Below are 16,994 nucleotides of genomic sequence, written 5' to 3' on the forward strand. Positions count from 1 at the left end.
TGGGCATTTTTGCCTTGTTTTGGAGCATTCACCTATCTGATATATATTTTTATATATATATAAAATTTAAAATGATTTAAGCCCCAAGTAACATAGAACCCAGCCAAAAGAGACACTGTGGCAAAAAGTATGTGTTCGCTGACATGGCAGGATGCCATGGTTAGTTGAGCGACTCAGTGATGCCATGGAAGACTTAGGTTCTTTCTGTCTTTTTGCTCTTCTACCCTCAGAGCACTGACATGGTTTTGTGTGTGTATGTGTGTGTGTGTGTGTGTGTGTGTGTGTGTGAGTTCCTTGCACGTGTGGTGCTGCACATGTGTGCATGTGCATGTGGAAGCCAGACGTCAGTTGGGGTGCTATTCTTTGGGAGCCATCTACCTTATTTTTTCAGTTTCTCATTGAGACCTTGGGCTCATTGTTTTTAGGCTTAACTGAATGGCCGGTGAGCCCCAGGGATCCGCCTACCTCCTCTTCCTCAGTGCTGGGTTGCAGGTGTATGCCAGCCAGCTTAAAAAAAAAACAACCCTTTTTATGCATAAGAGTGTTTGCCTGAATGTATGTATGCACCATGTGTGCTTAGTGCCTGCAGAGGCCAGAAGAGGGCATCACATACATGGAACTGGAGTTGCAGACAGCTGTAAGCCACCGTGTGGGTGCTGGAACTGAACCCAAGTCCTCTGCAAGAGCAGCCAGTGCTCTTAAACTCTGAGCTATTTCTCCAGCTCCCATACTCACCTTTTTACGTGGGTTCTGAGGATCAAACTCAGGTCCTTGTCTTGCATAGCTAGTACTTAACTGATTGAGCTATCTTTCAAGCTCTTGATATGGTTATAATTTTTATTTATTTGGGTGTTTTGGGGGGAGGTCTTTTTGAGAAAGGGTCTCCCTGTAGCCTCAGCTGGCCTGGAACTCACTATGTAGACCAGGCTGGCCTTCATCTCACAGAGATCTGCCTGTCTCTACCTCCTGAGTACTGAGATTAAAAGCATGTACTACCATGCCTGACGTGATGTGATATTTTTAGACTTCTCTTGGTGACCCAAGATGGCAGTCATTTTCCATGTGTGGAAGGCAGTGCTTAGTGCTGAACAGTGCATGTGCTCCATACACATTGCCCTACACTGGGTCCTCTACTTGGAGATTTGTATGCAGAGAGGCTATTGGAAAAGGCAGTCAGGGACAAATGTCAGGAAGTCAAGAGGCAGGGAATGGCCAGAGGGAAGAGTTGAGGTAAGAGCCTCCATAGGGTACCATGAGCTCTGATGGATTTTTGTTTCCCAGCTGAGACAAAAGGCCAGACCTTTGTTCCTCCACATGGACCAATCAGTGGATGCAGACTGATTCTGCAGAGGGGATGTAAATATATTAGTTCCCTATTTTTGTTGCTATAACCAAATACCTGATAAGAAGCAACTTAAGGTAAGAAGGTTTTATTTTGGCTCACAGTTTGAGAGTGAAATCTGTCATGGTGGGGAAGGAATGGCAATGGGATCATAAAGTGGCCGGTCACATTACAGGTGTAGTCAGGAAGCAGATAGCAGTGAATGCTGGTGCTCGGCTCCCTTTGTTTTATTCTGTTCAGTCCAGCTGATGGGATGTGTTACTCACCTTCATGGTGGGCCTTCCCTCCTCAGCTAATCCTTTCTGGAAATACCCTCATAGACACACCTAGAGGTGTGTTTTCATGATGATTCTAAATCTAGCCAAGTTGACAATGAAGATGAACCTTTACAATGAACTTGAGCAAGGTGCTCCTGAAAGGTAGAGGGGTAAGTGCTTCCGTCCCAAAAGGGATCTGAGTGCCCACCCAGCATCTTCTAGTTATGTCTTCCAATGTAAATGATGTATCCCATAGTTCCCTTTGTGTCCTCTTAGGCTGCCATGACACAGCATATCCATTTCAAAACCAGGTCTCTGAAAAGACAGAGGAGTTGCTATGGTTGGTTTGGACTGAGAAGATTCAAACTCTGGGGACTAGCCTGGGAGTCTCCTAAGGGAGAAGGCACTTGAATAAGGGTGTGTCAGCCAGGACTGACGTATGAGGTGGGTGGCCACTTATCAGTTCGTTCCAGGATTTGACCACACAAGAACTACATAGTTCAGAGAGGAAGAAATCCATAGATGAAAGGCATTTAGAAATATCAGCATCTTGGAGCAGAGCATCTTGGTACAGAGCACCAAGGAAGGGTAAAGGGCCACCTCCAGCAACGAGCATTGGCTGCATTCTGTCACTCTGCATCCTGTTTGCTCCTTAGTTCTAAGTTTGGGTAAAGATCCAAGCACAAGATGGGAGATAGAGGGAGGGAGTGAGGCTGGGAGCCAGGTCAGGGATGGTGGTAGAGCTGCCAGAGAAAATACAGATGTTACCTTAATTTAAATTTCAGAAATAAAACAGTCAGCTCTGCCCTCTCTCCCTCTCTCTCTCTTCCTGGAACCCAGGGCCTTGAGCATGCTGAACAAGGGCTGTACCACTGAGCTATACCCCAGCCTGCCAACATTTTTTTCCTCATGTATCAGTATGTTCTGGGCAATACTATGTCCTAGATAATACTTTTTAGTAAGTAAAGAGTCAGTTTTCAGAATTTGTTACAAATGTTACCTGTTCATACAATGTTACAATTTTTTAAAAATTATTTAAATTCAAATGACAGCCAGTAATAGGTAGTCAGCTGCTCTTGGGAGAGAGTAGTAGTCTCCCCACCCCTGGTGGGGGGCAGTTCTAGAAAGTAGTGTGAAGCACAGGTGGCAGCTGGGACCAGGAGGGGAGAGAGCTGGGGTATGCATGCACATCCACAAGGGCTTTGTTGAGAGTGGGGTCAGGTGTGAAGACGGTGTGTGGACATAGTTCCTGAGCTCTGGCAACTTCACTGGGTGCAGGCACAGCTACTTCCATTTATGGCTTCCAAGAAAGCCCTAAGCAGAGGGGTGGCACTCCTGGTGGTGGGGAGTTGACTGAAGGCCACCAAAGTGGAAAAGCCCAAGTGATATGCCCTAGGACCTCAGTATTAGGGTAGTGTTGCTGTAGTAGAAGCTGTTAGAAGTAGTCTCTGAAGTCCTTAGGTCTGGGTTGGAATCTTGATTCTTCGGACTTTGGATACCTTACTTAACTCTTAACTTCTCCTCGTCAGGAGATGGGCAATAATGGTATGAGGCTCTCTGGGGTTAATGTGAAGATTAAAAGCAAAAGAAAGTCTGTGTAAAACCTGGAAGGTAGAAAGCATTAAAAAGCATCTGATTAGGACTGGGGAGGTAACACAGTCAGTAAAGCATTTGCCTTACAAGCACGAGGACTTGAGTTTGGTCCCCAGTACACATGTGGGGAAAAAAAAAAAAAAAAGCAGGAGGTGGTGGTGTGTGCTTATAATTTTAGTGTTTCAGAGGCAGAGACTGGCAGATCCCTGGGTCCCAACAGTCAGCCAGTCTAGCCGATTCTGTCTCAAAAAAGGGTGGATTCCCTGAGCAATGACACCGAGGCTGTCCTCTGAGCTCCATGTGCACGTGCACACACACGCTCATCTGCGCCTGTGTGCACCTCCCCCATCATGACTCTATTAATATGTAGTTTTATGATCAGGAAGACCCAGATTAAATCCTTACTCTGCCATCTTTCAGCTTGTGGCCTTAGGCAGTATCACTTTTCTGCCTCATTTTCCTTACCTGTAAAATGCAGAGGACACCAACCTCCTAGGATTACTGTGAGACTGGCAAAGCTGAGTCCTCAGCATATGGTTCAGAGCAGAAAATCAGATCAGCATGTGTATATGTTATTATTTCTCATAAAAAGCTTGAGGGAGAGGTGAGTCCACTGCTAAGTGGCACATTCCTAGCCTGGGGTGCAACTTCTTCAAGTCTGTTCAGCTACTTGAATTCATAGATGGCTTAGATCAAGCTCAGAGTTAGGAATGGGATCTCAGGACGAGAGGACCAGGGTAGTCATTAGGAATTGGTTGTTTCTGGGTATACCCCTGCTCTTGAAGTTAGGCGTGGTTGCAGGAATTGCTTTGGCCAGCAAAATGTGAGAGAAGCGGGCAGTGACTCCGTGTGGAAGCTCATGCTTGGCAGGGGTACCATAGATGCTTCACCTGCTGCATGTTGTCCTCTGTCCCATGACCAGGGAAGGTCCTAACTGTGGAGGTTGGACCCCTGGGTCCCTTACTGGGTCTGACCTAACACAGGAGACATGGTCTCTGCTATTTTGGCATCTCTTTGTTTCTGTAGTATGACTTTGCCCAGGGGTCATCCAATGAATACCAACCAATTGATTTGCAAGATGCCACACTCCTTATTTATATATGTAAATATGGCTGCTTTCAGATGACAAAGATGAAGTTTAGTAAAATTACAACCAAGCTAGTCTGCCCCTCAAAGACTCAAGTTCTTCCTATTCAGCAAGAATTTATATCTCCTGTACTCACCTGTCCTGAGGGACACAGGGGTTGTTCAGCTTCTACTTGGCTCCTTCTGGATTGGGTGACCTGAGGTTCTGCCTGTCTTCCAAGCCTCCCATGGAACACCCAGGCTACTGTAGGTTCACACACTGTGCTTTGCATAACAAGAGCTACAGGGTGAGATATCTAAGCCTCGGGGTCAGATTTTTCTGTGTGGTGGGTGATTCTTCTGTCCTGTGCATTATAGGGTATTTAGCAGCCTCCCTTCCTCTAACCACTCCATGGAATAGTTCCCCTATCCTGTGTCACAGTAAAGTGTCTCCTGGTGACCAAACTGCCCCTAGCTGAGAACTGCTGCACTAGGATGTTGCCAGCAAGCTCAGAATTCTCTTTGGGTCTCTCCTGTTGTGCCCAGAGAATGGATCCCCAAGAATTACATGGGGTCCAGAGAGCATGCAAGAACAAAGAGTCTTTATTTGAGCTTAAGCTTGGACTCTCAGACCAAACCAACATGGTGGATCCGTCTGAGAGCCCTGATGCAGGGGGAAGAAGCTTTTTATAGGTTTTAGACAAAGGGAGGAGGGGAATAACAGAGTCACATCTTGATTGGTCCAAGGACCCCACATGCACCAATTGATTGGTCACAGGGGGATGCAGTCTTGGAGGCTTTCTATTGGTGGGTGCTGTCTCCAGGGCTGTGGAATGTGCTGACTGCTATCCTTGGGGCCAGAGGATCGTGTTTATTCCTTATAAGGTCTTAACATGCCTGGGCTCTTCTGACATTCCCAGGCTTGCCTAATCTACTACTTACAAAATGGAGAAGTCAGCCACAATGGAGTCAGTGCAGTTTGTCCCTTTAGTTCTTTTGAGCCAAGCAAATTACAGAAACGAAAAGAGGAATTAGTCCTAAAAGGGCAGGGGTCTAGGGGCACAGGGGAGGGGGCCAAGGAGGAGGGTTCCACATCTCCAACAAGCTATGGTTGATAAAAATGCATCTTCTATTTACTGTCTCTAAGAAGGACAACAGAAAAGGTATAGAGTACAGAGCATGTGCAGGAGGTGGGGGCCCCAGAGCCAGGCAGGAGCCAGGTGCTCTGTAACTCTTTCCAGATGTTGTGTGGCTATATCCTCTGGATGGAAACCTCTCTCCTGGTGGGAAGAGGGATGTTTACAAGGCTCCAGAAGCTCAGAAAGGATATAAAAAGCACTCAGCAATTGTTAGGGGGAGGAGATTCAAGTAGAGCTGACTACAAAATGTGCAGGGAGTTCCAGGGATGCAGTTTTTGAGAGTCACCACCTAAGCTGGGTGGGACTTTCAGGATGCCTTGAGTTATCCATGTTCTTGTATGTCATCCCTCACACATACTTCTGTGAGTAAGGCAACAAACTCCTTGCTTCATGAAGCTAAACTTCCATGGAATCCTCTCTTTGATCTGTCACTGGTGCCCTGTCTGGGATGAAGAGTTGTTTGTTGATGTCTGCCAGGGAGACATCACATAGCAAGCCAGCATCAAAAGAAACATGGAGGCCATCAGGGAGGGAAACAGTGAAGCTGCACTCACTTGTTTCCTCTGCTTCCAGAGCTGGAGGTATGGGGGTGCGGGGGGGGTATGGGGTGGGGTGGGCTGTAACATAGGTGCAAGGATTTGATTGATTCCAAAGTCCGTGTCTACAAGAACAAGTCTAATTTTTAAGAGCTTTGCCCTGTGTGTGGGCCAGCTGGCCATCAGAAGTTGGGTCATTCCAGGTCCTCCTGATCTGGTCTCTCCCACCATATAGAACTGCCTTCCAGAAAGGATGCCTGTAAGCCATTTCACCTGACCCCCAGCCCCACCTACATGGGGGAAGAGAAGAGGAAATATAATCCCTCTTGCCTTGCTGTATGGTCCCCAAGGGAATGTTGACTTCCATCCTCTGCTCCTTAGCCTCCAGTTAGATGAATCAGAGGTGGGTGGCCACCTTGCACCACAAGAGTGCTTTGAAATTGGAGGAAGAGAATTGTCCGCACATCTCATCTTTCACCATTTGCATCTGCCAACAAGAAGAAAACCCTGACAATATGTTTTGTTTTAATATTTGTTGATAGGCTCTTTGACATGTAATATGGTTTATTATTCTATTTATTTCTCTGGTTTGTCTAAAATTACCAAAGCTGGCTCTGATTATTATTTCAAAACTTCAAACAGTATAGAAAAGAATCAAATGAAGAGCAAGGCTCTTCTTGTTTCCCATCAAACTCCGCTGCTTAGAATTCTTGTGGTCAGGTGGGCACAGCCCTTAGGACTTGCTCATCTTTGATAGGCTCCATCTCTTACCCTGATAGTGGTAATAAGTTCTGACACCACAACAGGTGTGGTCCTGGGGGCTGTTTCTCCTTTGCTCTGTCCAGGGAGGTCTGTGCTGGTATTTCTGGGCTCCATGGTCCCTTCATGGAGCTTTCCAGGCCTATAGGTGGGGTGGAGAAAGGTGAGGAGCTGAGAGAGGCTAGGTAGATAGATGCTTATCCAGCCAGGCTCACAACTTCCTAGAAAAAGAGATGGAAGTAGCAAGAGAAAAGGGGAGGAGAAGGTTCTTGGGAAGAGTCAGAGCACAGAGATTTGTGAAGCAGCTGCCTCAGCAAGTGGGAATTTGAGCAGGTGTTGCAGAGAGTAACTCTGTCTTTCCCACCCCTACAGGCTGCTTGGAGGAGACTTGGTTTCCCCTCAGGGCATTCTGGAGACAGTATGTATAGTGGAATGTATCAGCTGTTTTAGCTTTTCTCATTGCTGTGACAAAATTCCTGACAAAAGCAACTTGAGGAAGAGTTTATTTTGGCTCACAGATCAAGAATACAGTCCATCATGGTGGGGCCATCATAGTGGCAGGAATATGAGGCGACTGGACACATTGTATCCACAGTCAGGAAGCAGGGATGCATGCCAGTGCTCAGCTTCCTTGCTCTCTTTGTTGAGTCCAGGACTCTAGCCCATGGGCTGGGTCTTCTTTCACTGCTCAGTCAAACCTCTCTGGAAACACCTTCCACCCTCACAGGCATGCCAAGAGGTGAGTCTCCTGGGTGATTTTAAATCCCATCAAGTTGACTGTTGCAGATCAACCATCACTGTGGCCCAGCACCCAGCTCCAAGGCTTATTAGCCAGAACTAGGTTGCTTGTATCCATTCACAGAGCACCAAGGATCCCTGGAGCAGGGAAGGGTGAGTCATTTTGAAAACAGCAGGAGTGCAATTACAGGGAACTCTTAAAGGGGGGATTATACAGTGTTTGGGGTGTTTTTGAAGGTCAGTGAGGGTGAGAAAACTCATACAGTCTTTTGCCAGCACTTTTCAGGGGAGTCTTGCAGTGCCTGATCCTGGCTAGGAGAGTCCCTCCCTTGCTGCCTCCCAGCCCCGAAGATCCCACTGAGCAAGTGCCAAATCTGTGAGGTTCATAGTCTCCTGAGTACCTCACAGAGTCAGATACAAACTTGAAACCCGTATTTCAGAGCCCCGGTGGCTCCTGCTTGACAACAAGAGGAATCTTGGGGAGTGTGATGGAAGTTTCTGGCACAGAAATCACACAAAGGGAGCTTGTCTCTGAAATCCCCACAGAGACTGTTAGTATAGTGATTTGTGCACCATGCTAGGTGTGCCAAGAGCTATTCTGTGTTCCAGAGGCAGCCAGCCAGAAGTGGGAGGGGTGAAAAATCCTTGAGTCCCAGGGAGCAGTGCTAGGGGGAAACAGGTCACTGGAGAAGGGAGTCCTTAGTGTCTTTTGAGACCAGCCTGGGGTAGGAGGCTCAGTGGGCTTCTCCCTCCTTATTCCAGACTTACTAACACAACTTACAGAGACAGAAAGGCAGAGGGAGAGTCAGCGCTGAATCCTCACTGAGGTGCCAGAACTGACACTACTGTCTCCAGCCTTCCACACTGGGCAGTTCATCAGAGCGGCCGAACACTGAGGCTTTGCTGGAGTACAGTTCCCTCTCTGTCTCCTGCCCTTTTTTCTTAAATCTTCCTGCTTTTTCCCCCTTTACCCTCACTTCCTCCTCCTCCTGTTATCAAGACAAATTCTTGTTATGTAGCCCAGGTTGGCCTTGAATTCACTCTGTAGCCCAAGCTGGCCTTGGACTCTAGATCCTTTTCCTTACCCTCCTAAGTGTTGTAATTACTGGTTTTTGCCCCCACATCTATCTTCATCCTCCTTTTATTTTTATTTTTAAAAATTCATTCATTTTTTATTTGTGTATGAGTGCTTTACCTGCATATATGTAAGTGTACTTTTATGTGCAATGCCTGTGGAGGCCAGAGCGGGGTGATTGATTCCCCGGGAACTGGAGTTACAGATGGTTGTTAGCCACCATGTGGGTGCTGGGAATCAAACCCAGGTCCTCTGCAAGAGCAGCCAGTGCTCTTAACCACTGAGCCATCTCTCCAGTCCCTTTGTCTTCCTTTTAAACAGTGAATGGTTCTGTCTTCATTGAGGAGTAAAGGGGACCCTTCATTTCAGAAGCTGAGCTTGGGAGATACCAAGACTATCATGGCTTATCGTAGTGCTGACTCCTTAGAAGCAGACCTGGAGACAAAGGTTGTTGCTGTAGATCCTGTATGGAGTGGGGTGCTCAAGGAGAACTGGGAAGTGAATGGAAGGCTGTCTCTAACAGTGTGCTGTTGAGCTAGATGTCATTGTGGGCAACAAGAGCTTCATCCTGCTTGGGCTCCTGAGTCAGGAGACACCACGCCTACTGGAATGCCACCTCTGAGCTAGAAAGTTATTCTTGGTGGATTACATGCTGGGCCTGGAAGGTGGTGTTCCTGGCTCATTTGGGCCTGCTATGTGTATAGACAGAACAGGATCAGACGCAGCTTACAGGAAAGAGGCAAAGAGAGACAGGTGCTGGCACCTGGAGGCCAGACCTTAACTGTCAGAGCCTGGAGGATCCATTGACTGTAGAACATCCATGTACCCATAAAGACCAGTAGCCTCTGTACCCCATGCAACCCTAGCTAGTTACTTGCTGAGCCCTGCAACATTACTGTCACAAAGGAGAATGTTGGGAGAGGGACTGGAACATTGCAGAAGCTGGGGGTGAACTTGAACCCAGAGCCTTGTGTGCGCTTCTGTCTAGCTCTCCCATGGGCTGATGGGGCTCAGAAGGCTTATATATAGTATACTGTGATTAGGGGTAGGATGGTGTGGTTCCAAACAAACTCCATTCCCCAGTATGGCTGGAGGGCACAGACAAGCACCCTAGAAGTGTTTACAGCCCCCAGTTCCAAGCATGGAGGACCAAGTCTGTGAAGACTGACAGTAGAGCTGGCCTGGGTGGCCTCTGAGCCAGCATGTGGGGAGCAGAGGCTCAGCATGGGCAAATGGTATCAGCCAGTGGGAGATACGGGTTTCGTCTTGGGAGAAATTGCCCTTGTTGACATGGCCTTAGGAGACACTCTATGCAACTGCCTGTGGAGTCATCACTATGGTGACAAGAGCCACCAGCATCCAGGGTGCCTCAGAGAACCAGTGACATTGGTAAAGAGGCCACCGCCCAAGCTCTGGTGAAGCCTGCACCAGGGTCTTCTTAATAGAGGCCACTCTGTCCCCTGGGGCAGCTGAGGACCATGGCACTGGCGGGCCCTGAAGGAGAACAGAATTCCAAACTGGGTCTGAGACTGCTATTATTCAGGATAACAGAACAAGCTATTGGATGGATGGGGCGATGAGAGGGGACACAGTGAAATGTGTAAATCTCACCTTAAGTCCCAAGTGGGTGAAGCTGGATCCCTAAGAGATATGCCTCCATTAAATCTGTTCCGGTTCATACCAAGTTAGAAGTCAAAGCAGAGGTGACCTTGTGAGGGATAATGGTGATGGGGAAGTTTCTAAACTTCTCACCTGTGTGCTCCTCTATCTGAGTTTATGTTCACTTTGTGCAAATTCACTAGACTCTCCACTTGTGATCTATGCTTTCCTTCCTGCCTGCCTGCCTTCTTTTTTCTTTTCTTTTCTCTTCTCTTCTCTTCTCCTCTCCTCTCCTCTCCTCTCCTCTCCTCTCCTCTCCTCTCTTCTGAGACAAGGTCTCCCTGTAGCCCCAGCTGGCCTGAAACTCACTATGTAGACCAGGCTAACCTTGAACTCAGAGATCCGCCTACCTCTGCTTCATAAGTGCTGGGATTAAAGTGATCTGTGCTTTTCTAAATGGAAGAAATTGAAACCAGAGCAGTAGGTCTCACTTCTTGGAGTGAGCTTTGTTTGTCTGGTGACTAAGACTGGTGGAAAGGATTGGAATCAGGCCAGGATGTCTCCAGGGAGCCATCACTTAAGGAAAGTGGGAACTCAGCCCAGCAGAGTAGGGACAGCAATCCAGACTGTGGATCTAGACATAAATGACCCATTGCTTTAGCAATAACAGCAAGAATCCAGACAGGGTGATGGCTCAGTAAAGTGCCTACCATGCCGGCACGAGGATATGAGTTCAACCCCCCCCACCCCAAACCCTTTTAAAGAACCAGTGTGGTGGCACATGCTTGTAATCCCAGAGTTGAGAAGACAAAGACAGGCAGATCCCTTGGGCTTGCTGACCAGCCAGCCTAGTTTATTTGACGAGTTCCAGGCCAGTGAGAGACCCTGTCTCAAAAAACAAGATCAACTGCAATTGAGGAGTGACACTCAAGGTTCTTCTCTGGCCTCCACATGCATGTGCACACATGTGCATATGTACCTGCATGGACACATGCATCTATATACATGAACATGCCCACATACACATTTTTTTGAAAAGAATTCAATCCAGAGAAAGACAATGGACAGGAAGAAGCCAATTTTGAGATTAATCTCCAGCTTTAGCCCCTAAACTATGATTTCTCCAGAAATCTGGTGGGACCATTTGGCAGCAGCTTTGTAGAAACAGTTTTTTGCAAAAGGATGTTTCCCCAGAAATTCTTTTGTCTCTGCCTTCTGGGGAGACCTGACAGATGCTATCGGCCTTAAAGCCCATCACATGTGAAGGACCATCGATGTCTTCAGACCACCGCAAAGCATTGTGATTCACCATGCTGCTGCCACCACCGCTGCTGCCACCACTAGGTCAGATAACACAGTATACTGAGAGAGCAGCACTGAGATTACAGAACAAGTCGTACATATGGGAGACTCAGGGGCAGCTTGAGGTGTGTCCTGTGGAGTTGAGACATAATGGGGTCTGTGCTCCAGGTTTTATCTTGAGTGTGCTGGAACTTGGGGCAGGGGTAGCATTAGCTTTAGCAAGGCTGATGTTCAGAACAGTAGCTGAGATTTTCAAGCTTTCTCTGGGCCAGCTGCTGTGCTCTGTTTTGCAGGTGGTAGTAATCTGGTGAGCAGTACACACACCACTGTGTGCTGAAGATGTTGAGCTCCTGAGCCACCAGGAGCATCCATAATGCTTAGACGGCTGATGCCTGGGTTTGCGTGGTCCAAAGTGCATCCAATTTTTAATCTTACTTTTAAAAAATGGAGTTATAATTTACTTATGGAAAGGCATAGACAGCTTACGTGTGAGGAACTGTTAGACATGGGTGCTGTCATACAGTTGGCATTCAGATAATATTATGGGATATTCCCATCATTCTAGAAGATTTTCTAATGTCCCTTCCCAGAAAGATTTTCTAATGTCCCTCCTTATCACTCCCAAAGAAAATACTTCCAGAATTATAGATTAGTTTGGCCAGTTTTTTCAGTTATGTAGGTGGCATATTCGAGTGTGCAATGATTTGTATCTAGCATGTTTCATTATGTAGCTCATGTATTTTTCACTGCTGAGTAGTGTTCCATTGCACAAATATACTGTACCTCGTTGATTTTTCCTATTGATAGATACATGAATCTACAGTTTTTTGGGCCAAGAGTTTTTCATTGTGAAGGTTTCACTGCAGGTTGATGAAGGAGGCTTAATTCGGGTGGGCAGAGATGGCGTGAGGGGGCACTTGCAATAGTGGGTTGGGGACTTATATGAATAAAGGATGAGATTTCAGAGGTCACAATTGTGAGCAGTCACACTAAGAAAGCCAGGAAGCTCCTCTCGGCTCTCTTATTCTTGGGGTTTGACATGCTCTCTCCCTGTGTCCTCATTCAGGCCCTTGCCTACTTGTCACATTGTGCTCTGAATGGCAGATGAGGTGTCTCCCGGAGTGAAGCCAGCAAGATCCAGACCGAGAGGACCCTGTAGGGCAAATAGCCTGATCTGTACAACAGCTGTAAGAATTCCAAACAAAGAAAGGAAATGACTGGGGCTCTGTAGATTTAGAGAGTCCTGTGTGAATCTGAATGAATAGGTGTGCACTGTGCAAGCACATGAGATCTGCACGCACTGGTGGACTGTCGGGGCCAGTGAAGGTGTTTCTGTTACCTGTCAAGTATGACTGTGGTGCCGAGGCTGTGTTTTTTGAGAGAACAAGTGCCTCCCTCCATCCCTCCAGGTTTTGTTTCATGTAGGGTGGGAGATGGTTCTTTCTGCGCTCATCACTGACTCATGACAGCACACAAACTGATAAAATATGTCTCATGTGACCTAGAGCCGTCAGAAGTAGAAACTCAATCAAAGAAACAGGGAAACCATGTATTTTTATTCTAGGTTCAGTGAACTCTGAATTGTCACAGAGAAGCTAATGGAACATAGGATCCAGGACTAGGGGGACCCTGTCTGTCTGTCTGTCTGTCTGTCTGTCTGTCTGTCTAGGTTCTTTTTTGAGTCCCTGTGTCTTCAGAGACAGGAACATTCCTTTCCTTTCTGGGTGCAGAGAAGAGACCTCTCACAAGAGGGTCCTGTGACTTGTTCTCGGGGAGTCAGCAAATGCAGGCCTGTTGGAGAGTAGTGCAGAGAAGGGCAAGCAGACCTCCCTGCTGCTGCAGTTTCTTTACAGGCCCAGGGGTCCTGTTTTAGAGTGCTTTTTTTTTTTTTTTTAAATGCTGCCCACACTTGTTTTCCTCCACTTATCCCTTTGGAATTTTAAAGTGTGCATATGTTTTTGTGCACATGTGGAAGCCAGAGGACATCCTAGGGTGGGTGTCATCCTTAGGAAGGCTGTTTGCCCCCTTTGAGACAAGGTCTCTCCCTGGCCTGGTGGCTGGACTGGCTGTTCAGTGAGAGAGATCTGAATGTCTCAACCTCCCCAGCACTGGGATATAATTGTGGGCCAACATGCTAGGTACTTTTTTGTTTTTTTTGAGACAGGGTCTCCCTGTAGCCCCAGCTGGCCTGGAACTCACTATATAGACCAATTTGACCTCCATTTCACAGAGATCCACCTGCCTCTGCCTCTGCCTCCTGAGTGCTGTGATTAAAGGCATATGCCATCACACCTGGCAAAGCCATTTTATGTGGGTTCTGAGACTCTATCTCAGGTCTTCATGCTTGTAAAGCAGGTACCTTACTGCCTGAGCCATCTCCCCAGCCCTGCTTTTGGCATTTTGAATAGAAGCTTTGTCAAGTGGAGGCCTTTGACTTATTCCCAGCAGGTCATTCTAACTCCTTGTTCTGCACCTGGCCTGTGGAGGGCACTTGGTAAATATCGGTTGAACAAATTCATGAAGTATTTGAGCAGGGTTGCCCTGTAAGTGTGATGTCAAGGACCTGAGGTGCAACAGGAAATGCTATGCTCTGGGGACGTGGTTTCCTACAGTATAAAGGGCTACACAAGGCAGCTTTGTTAAAGCCATTTATGAAACCTTGCCTGTATTTGACCAGAGGGGAGAGCTACCGTCCAGGAGGATCCCTGAGCTTGCACGGCGGGTAGCCACAGAGTGGGCATTTGGTGTTCAACAGCTGGAAGTTGCAGGGAGCCTGTGCCAGGGGCCATGTGAACATGGCCAGAGAATGTGAAGGCACATTCTGGGGTTATTTAATGAAGACATCATGGGCATGTCCCTAACTTCTTTGAGCCTACTGCAAAAGTGCATCAACTTTATACCTGCCCAGTGTCTACCCATGTGGGTTTTGGCAGAAGGTATCAAGGGCACCAGGCCCAGGGAATTGCTTTTCATCAGTTCCATCTCCACCACTGTCACCCCATCTTATTCTGAATAATGAGTTCTGAGGCCAGTCTCTTTGAGAAACCATGTTCATCCAGTGTCCTGACACAGAAGGAAGATTTAAGAGTTCTGCTAAAACAGCCCAAGCTCCCATTAGCTGAAATGCAGACAGGCATATCTGACCTTTTGACATAGCAGAACAATACTGTCCTTTGCAAAATCCATGCTCAAGAGCTACGCAGTTGAGTAATAAAAACAATCTCAATGTTTTCGGTGAGTTTATGATTTTTATGTTGGGCCGTGTTCATAGCCATCCCTGGGATGCATGTGACCTGTGGGCCACAGGTCGGCCATGCCTAGTAGGACCAGAAAGAAGCATTGGGGATTAAAAAAAAATTTTTTTTGGAAATATTGCATTTCCACAATTTATCCTGTTGATGGGACCCAAGTCTAAACCTGATATTTGTTTGTATTTCACCTGTACCTTCTCCACACAGCCAGAGGGTGATTTCCTGTTACTGAGGCCTGCCCCATGAGGTCAGATGTGGAACTTCTTAGCTGTGTCCTTGTCAATGCCCAGAACGTTTTAGACCTTGGAGCATTCTGGGTTTTGGGATTAGGTGTGCTCAGCAAAAACTGCCTTAGCAGGCTAGGGATGTAGCTTATTTGGGACAGTGCTTGTCTCAGATGCACAGAGCACTAGGTTGGATCCTCAGCATCTTGTAAACTCGGTGTAGTAATCTCAGCACTGGAGAGGTAGAGGCAGGAGGATCAGAAGTTCAAGCTCATCCTTTGCTACTTAGTATGTTTGAGGCCAGGCTGGGCTATATGGGACTCTGTCTCAACAAACAAAGGAACAAACATAACAACATCAACAAAAACCTGCCATAGAAAGTTTTCTGGAAGGACTATCACAGGAAAAGACAGCCATCTGCCTATACATTGCATGCAGATAGCATGTACCCAGTATCTACTGTCTGTGTGGGGACAGGCCACCATGCCTCTGTGCCTCACTGACTCCAGGTAGGCACAAAGACCTACCTCTTTACAGGAGATGATGTCCCTGAAAAAGGTCATGGGCAACTGGGATTGGGTGTGGATACTAAGTCCTTGGCATCCTTGGATTTGGACTGAGGCCACCTGACCCAAGGCCTGATCCTAGACCACCTTGCCATGTGGTCTCCAGGGAAGAAAGTCTTAGCTGGTGTTACTTGGTCTGGAGGGAGCCAGCTGGCTGAATTGGGGTGGGGAGGAGTGGAGCAAGTGGAGATGACACAGAACTGAAGGCAAAAGTGGTTTGGGGCCTTTTCTGATAAGTGCCACTGGTCTGCAGATGGAGCACAGCTGGGCCAGCCTTGGCTGCAGATTGGACCTGAAGTGGGAGCCTGCATCTGCAAAGGGCAGGGTTACCCCCATCTGAAGATCACTGGGGACCTGCTGTGTGCTGGGGGCTTGCCCAGACACCCATATATTTCTTGAGGCATCTAAACAGTATGCAGAGCTCCAGCTTCTCCCAGCTTCTAACCACTTCTCTTCCTGTTCACCCTATATGAAATTTAAGCCTCTTTCTGGAATGTTCTATTCATTTTCTAAAAGCAGCACTCTCAGTTTTTACTTTGGCTGTTAGAGTTGAGAAACCAGGAGTGAAACCAAATAGCTGCCCATGGCTCTGAGTCCAGCTAGGGATCCTTCTAGACTCTTCCAGACTTGGATGAGTGGTTGCTCACAGGAAAGCTTCTTCCTAGGAACCTGACCTACCCCATTGTGGCCATAGAATCTTGCATGGGCTCTCTAGCGGCTTCTTTCCCTTATCCTGACTGAATCGTGCCTGGCCCCATGTCTTGTGAAACAGAGCCTGGGGGCTTTCATTTAGTCAGTGGGCAGAGTTGTGCAGGGTAGGGTCCCCTCACTCCTGATCTGACTAAGGCTTCCAGCTGTTTTGCTTGAAGGCCTTCTCAGACTGCCCAGCCAGGCCAGAGGTTCCAGGGTGTCTGTCCTCTTCCAAGCCATCAGGAGCCCTCCACCAGGGCTGATAGAATTGGCGGATCCTCATCCCAGGCTCTTTGCCCTCCATGGTGATGCCACCGAGGTGTGTTCTGCCACTTGTACCATAGTTCCACTTGGCACACAAGGAGATACCCTATCTTGCTTCCTCTCTTTCCCCATCTTCCTGACCACTGTGTCACCTCCCCAACAGCTCATCCTGGCTGTCTCACTAATGGGCAGTCAATCTGGACGCACCTTTTCATGATGGATTCACACTTATAGAAGCCCTTGTACCTCCTTGGCCCCATCTGATGATCCTAATCTCAGGGTTGAGGTGGTGACAGTCTGTCACAGATAGGCAGTCTGACTCAGCCATGCATCATTAGGGTTGTTATATACTAGGGCTATTGACAAACTATTCCAATTGTGATTTCACTGTAGAGTTTGAGTTCCTACTACGAGGATATACTGTGCCAGGCTGGTGATAGTGGGGTAGCCAAGTTAGGCAGGAGCTCCTTTCTTGGGTCAAATGTGCCAGTATGATCATATAATGACCAATAAAGAAATGTCTAGAAACTGGGGAGATGACTCTGGGCAAAGTGCCTGTTGCACAAGCATAAGGACTTGAGTTCAGATCCCCAG

The sequence above is a fragment of the Nannospalax galili genome, unplaced genomic scaffold, assembly GCF_000622305.1.
Source record: "Nannospalax galili isolate Female #2095 unplaced genomic scaffold, S.galili_v1.0 scaffold114, whole genome shotgun sequence".
In the NCBI taxonomy this organism is placed as follows: Eukaryota; Metazoa; Chordata; class Mammalia; order Rodentia; family Spalacidae; genus Nannospalax; species Nannospalax galili.